This window comes from Pteronotus mesoamericanus, unplaced genomic scaffold (assembly GCF_021234165.1).
Source record: "Pteronotus mesoamericanus isolate MK-2021 breed Mesoamerican mustached bat unplaced genomic scaffold, CSHL_Meso_final contig_347, whole genome shotgun sequence".
NCBI classification, from domain to species: domain Eukaryota; kingdom Metazoa; phylum Chordata; class Mammalia; order Chiroptera; family Mormoopidae; genus Pteronotus; species Pteronotus mesoamericanus.
This window is the reverse complement of record NW_026555137.1, coordinates 10922191-10928190: the sequence shown is the minus strand read 5'-3', so window position 1 is coordinate 10928190 and position 6000 is coordinate 10922191.

Here is a 6000-nt window from a genome sequence, read left to right as displayed (position 1 = left end):
TTTTAGGAGAAGGGGCAAGGGGTGGGGTAGAGACCTTGCACAGGATAAAGATGTCTCTGACCACTGTAGCTTTGGCTACCAAAAATTCTGGCTCTTGTCGGTGGAAAATTGATCTTGTTTCTTCTTTTTGTTCTTGGGTAAATTCCCAGCGTGGGTCTTGCAGTGCTGCGCCCTGGTGTTAGGTCCACCCAGGCTCAGTCCTCCCTGGGCCTAGAGATTCCTCTGCTGGCCTCTCTCCTTCCCACCAAGGATAGCCAAGGCTACTCCCTGCACAGACAGCGGGAGATGGGTGGGGGCTCAGAGGGATTCCTGCAGAGCCCTACTGGGTGCCTTTGGCCGCCTCCCCTCTGAGGGGCTCCAGTTCAGGCAGCTATTTAGAAAAGACTGGAAGGAGGGGGGGGGAGAGAGACTCAAATCCTTGAAATTGGATCGGTGGTTGTTTTTTGTGCTAAAACCAAATGTATCCCCGCCTACCACCTGGCCTGCCTGTGCCCTTGAAGTCCGGCGCAGTGGTCCCTGAGGAGTTGCTGCGCAGGTGGGGCTCGGTGCGCACACCCAGGCTCCATCCTCTTTGCTTGCAAAGCGCTCATGGGCCACACCACCCGCACACTGGCTCGTGCTGTGGATCCCTGTGAGCCCTCCATGGGCAACTCTGGGCCCTGCCTTCAGCCCCCCACTTTCTGCCCACTGACTCCCACAGGGCATTGCACACCGTGGGCCTCCAGTGAATGCTGCTGAGACAGAGCAGGAGTGGGGGCAGGGGGGGCGGCAGGAGGCTGTTTTTAGATCCAGTATTGAGGGGCAAGTGTCAGAAGCCTCACCTGTATCCTTAATTTCTCCGATGCCTGCGACAGAGCCAGGCTGGGCACAGCTGCCATTCTGTGCACCTAGCCATGGAGCCACCTTTCCCACGCACGGGGGCAGAGAATAGCGGCCCTCAGTGCAGGTGTGTGGAGGGCTTGGCCTGGGAGACTTTGGCCCCACCCACCTGGCCACAGGCTATCTTCCTGGTGACTCCCCTTTCACCTGCCCATCCTGGCCATCTGATCACCCAGCTGTTGTCCTGCTGGAGGGGGAAACACTATCTGGTGGGTGGCAGCCTCTCCCTTGAGTTAAATCTTGAGGCCCAGAGTCAAAGGAGGCAGGGGGCTGAATCGGCAGGGTACAGACAGCCCCGTCAGCTGGGGGTGGGGACAGGGGTGCAAGGGGGTAGGCTGGCTTCCCACCCAGGCAACTTGCAATGAGCTCGTGTAGCACACACACTTGCAGAGACTTTCTAGGCCGCGCAGAAATGTTTGACCACTGCCTCCCCTTGGAGCTCCAATGGTTTCAGCCTTGAGAGTGTCGGCAACTGGATGTTTTGTCAAAGTCCCTTTACTCCTAACACATACAGAGGCCCACATTTGCTGTGATCATCCCATGTGCCCACCATATGCGAGTGCTGTCCTTGTATTATCTCATCAGACCCTCACAACAGCTCCACAAGGCGGGTCTCGTTATCCTCCCAATTGTACGCATGTGCTAGCTGAGATTAGGGAGGGTGAATGGCTTGTCTTAAGATTATATAGCCTGTCCGTGGGAGAGCTAATTGTCTGACCAAGGTGCCAGTCTTAACAACCACACTCGTCTCATGGATATGATGATTGGCCTTTGTCCTGAATTAAAGACTTTACATTTGACCAAGTCTGGGTCATGTGTATGAGGACTTAGCACAGAGGGCAGCAAACTGTGGCACATGGGCCAAATTGAGCTATTGCCTGCTTTTCCAAGGCCTGCACGACAATTTTTTTTCACATTTATTTATTTTTTATTTTTTTCTCTGTGCATAAAGGTTGTTAAACACATACACACATACTGAATTGTAACCATGAAATGGTTAAGATGGTAAAATATTTATCTGGCTAGGGCTTTAAATGCTTTTCAGAAAAAATTGTGGTAAAAACACATAAAAATTTTACCCTTCTTAACCATTTTTTTGGGTTGTTGTTGCAAAAAGCTTTATGGTTTCCATTTGGTCCAGTGCACGGGAGACAGCTCCAGGGAGGTGAAAAAGGTGCCTAGTGGTTGCAGGGAGGGGCTCAGGCAGGAGCCAGATACTGGGGGACACACAGGGGCCCCTTGAAGACCTCTGGGCTGCGCAGGCTCATAGTGGTGCTTGAGGCCGAGCCTTTGCAAGAGATAATCACCCAGCCCGCCTATCGATGGACACCTGGATTACTTCCACCTCTGGGCTATTGTGAACGGGGGTGTGCAGATATTTCTTTGAGATCCTGCTTCAATTCTTTTGGCTATATACCTGGAAATGGGATTGCTGAATCTATTTTTAAATTTTGAGGAACTGCCATACTGTTTTCCATTGTAGTTGTACCCATTTTATAATCCTACCAATAGTGCCCTATGGTTCCAATTTCTCCACCTCCTCACTGGCACTTGTTATTTTCAGTGTGTATGTGCATGCATGAGAGAGAGAGAGAGAGAGAGAGAGAGAGAGTGTGTGTGTGTGTGTGTGTGTGTGTGTGTGTGTGTTTTGATAGTGACCATCCTAATGGGTGTGAGGTGCTCTCTCACTGTGGTTTTGATTTCCATTTCTCTGATAATTAGTGATGTTGAACATCTTTTCACATGCTTGTTGGCCATTTGTATATCATCTTTGGAGACATATCTATTCAAGTCCTGTGCCTATTTTTCAATTGAGTTACTTGTGTTTTTTGTTGCTGAGTTATAGAAATTCTATATTAACCTATGGATATTAACCTTTTATCAGATTTGTGACTTACAATTTTTTTCTCCCATTTCTTAGATTGTCTTTTTAATTTGTTGATTGTGTCCTTTGATGAACAAACATTTTAAAGGTTGTTGTAGTCTCATTTGTCTATTTTTGCTTTTGTTGCTTGTGCTTTTGGTGTTCCATCAAAGAAATCCAATTGCAAACTGAATGTCACAAAGCTTTTCCAGATGTTGTCTTCTGGGAATTTTATAGTTTTGGGTATTATGTTGAGGTTTTTAAACAATTTTGAGTTAACTTTTGTATGTGGTATCAGGTAAGGGTTCACTTCATTCTTTTGCATGTGGATATCCAGTTTTCCCAACACCATTTTTTGAAGAGACTGTTTTTTCCCTGTTGAGAAGATGGTAAATTTTATGCTACGTGTATTTTAACACATTTAAAAATACATAGAGTCTTTTTTTAAATCCTCACCCAAGGGTATGTTTTATTTGCTTTTTTAAATTGGTTTTAGAGAGAGAGTGAGAGGAAGGAAGAGAGAGAGGGAGAGAGAAACATCTATCAGTTGCCTCCCATTTGTGCCCGACTGGGGAGTGAACCCATAGCCTAGGCATGTGCCCTGACCAGGAATCGAACCCTCAACCTTTGGTGCACAAGACGACACTCCCAACAACTGAGCCCCTGGCCAAAGCTTAACACAGTTTTTTTAAAGTAAAATGAAGAAGAATAAGAATACACAACAGAGATAGTATTTGGCCCTCAAAGCCTAAAATATCTACACAAAAAGCTCTTCACAGAAAAGTGACGCGTGAGCTACCACGCCACAGTGGCCTCTTGCACCAATGTTGCCAGGACTGGCAGAAAGCCCTAGCTTGACTGATGCCTGCCATTTTCTAGGTCTCTGATTCTCTTTGGACTAGACCTCTTCCAAGAGGGCACTTAACAATTCAAAACTCAATGTATTTATTCTGTGCATGAAGATGGAGCGGCCCGTGGGGATTTTAAATCTTTGGCTGCACCTTCGAGTCTGTGTAAAGCTCGGGCCAGTTGCCTGACAGACCAGCTCGGGCCAGTTGCCTGTTTCTTTACTCTGTCCTGGTTGTGAAATGAGGATGAGAAATGCTGGCCTTGGAATGGAGGCGGGGGATCTGCCCAAGGCTCACTGAGCAATGGCAGGAAGCTCCGAAGCCTTCTTAGAAGGCAGAAGTAGTATGAATCGCAACATTACCATCTTAACACTATCATCTTAGCAAGTCTTGGGGCTCCTGGTCTAGGTCTAAATGTATGAGATATTGTCTCTCTCTTTTGAAGATTTTATTTATTTATTTTTTAGAGAGAGGGGAAGGGAGGGAGAAAGAGAGAGAAGAAACATCAATGTGTGGTTGCTTCTCGCACGCCACCTCCTGGGGACCTGGCCTGCAACCCAGGCATGTGCCCTGACTGGGAATCGAACTGGTGACCCTTTGGTTCACAGGCCGGCACTCAATCCACTGAGCCACACCGGCCACGGTGGTACCTTCTCTTTTCACGCTGGATGCAGAAACACGAGACCATCAGAGGCTGTCTAATTCAATGCCTTTCCATGTGTCCCCTCTCTTCCCAGGCGGGGAGCTCCCTGAGGCCTCTGCTGGGGCTCCTAGTTTACTTGCACCTTCTCTGAGCACTTGGTCCTGGGCTTAGGAAACAGAGGCTCTTAGTATTTGTTTACTGCCCGACTCACGTGTTATGAAAAGACCCTGAATGGAAGCAGGCCTCCGGAAGCGCGTCTGACAGTGTCTGGCGAAGTGAGGGCAGCTCTCTGCCCTAGGAACAATCCTGAGGCCCAGAGAGCCCAGGTGAGGGGTGCCGTGGCCCAGGCCTCACCGCCCAGGTGTTCCCTCCCCTCCCACTCCAGAAGCAAGTGCTTCAGCCCTCCCTGTATCTCAGCATCCAGCCGCTTTAGTGCTCCAGGAAGCACCAGGAGGAGGGCTCATTATTTCTGGGGGCTGACTCAGACAGCGTTTTTCTGCCAGAGAATGCTGTCAGCCAAGCACGGCCCTGCTGTTTCCCCCAGCAAGGCAGCCGCTGCGGGCCTCTTCGGGGAGGACACCCTCCTGGCAGGGAGACCCAAGCCCCAGCGCTTGGGGTGGAGTCCAGAACTGGCCCCCAGGGCGGGGCTGGTTGCTGGGCAGGGGGCTGTTGCCCGGCGAACGGGGGTGGGGGTGGGGGTGGGGCGGGGGGAGCGGCGTGTGAGAAGCCCGCTCCAGCGCGCTCTCACCACCCCAGGAGCCTTTCAGCGGGTCCCTGTGGGGCCAAGGCTCGCCTTTCATTTTGTTGATTGGAGATTGTGTCCCTGAATAGCGCTTAATGTCCTTTAGAAATTATCTGTTCTTTCTCCCCTCTTTTTAAAATTTCCCCTGCTTTCTCCATTTCGTTTAGATTGTCACCGTGTCCCTAACTGCTGAAGGCGGATAATGGGCCATCTGGGACACAGGGAGGATCCTCAAACACAAGCGTCTGCCCCAAGGGGCCACACCGGGGCTTGTGGTAGGGAGGGCTGGAGGGTCCCGGGGGAAGGAGGCCCGGGAGGCATTTTCTCTCGGGGAGGGTGGATGGGCGGGGAGCGGGGGGCGGGGCGGGCTGGGGAAGGGGGTCTGAACGGAATCTGAAGGGTTGGGGTGCCTGGGGGTGGGGGAGAGCCATTCAAAGGCTGAACCGTGCCTGAGCAGCCTGGGACCAGAAGCCAGGCGGGGAAAGGCAGCGTGAACAAGTCCAAGGGGCGCTCCCTGTCACCATTCACTTCCCCCGCCCTCTGACCACGCCGTGCGCAGGAAGGTACTCACGGTGCAGTGCAAACCCCAAATCTACTCCCGGTGTAGGATCAGACTTTCTGATCCGTGTGCATCTTTCCCTCTCGCTCTAGGCCCTGTGGGTATAGGAACCGAGTGCCTGTCAGTAGGGATCACTGCAAGATCATCACCAGCTTTGTAAGATCAGCTGCTGGGTCACAGTCTGTTGAAAGGGGTCGCATACCCACCCCAGAAAGCCCGTCGTTTGACTCCCTTTAACCCTGGCTGGCTTCCACTTACCCTACAGGCCCCAACCTTTTCTGAGAAGCCTTTTCCCAGGCCAGGTTAGAGAATTTCTCTCTGCTTTAGCACCTCCTTACAATACACATCCCTCTCTGTTTAAATTGCCTATGAGCTTCCTTGGAGTCCATGCATCTAGCTCAGCACCTGGCACATGATAGATCGTTAATATTGATTTATTCAGCAAAGGACCGAATTCATTCATTA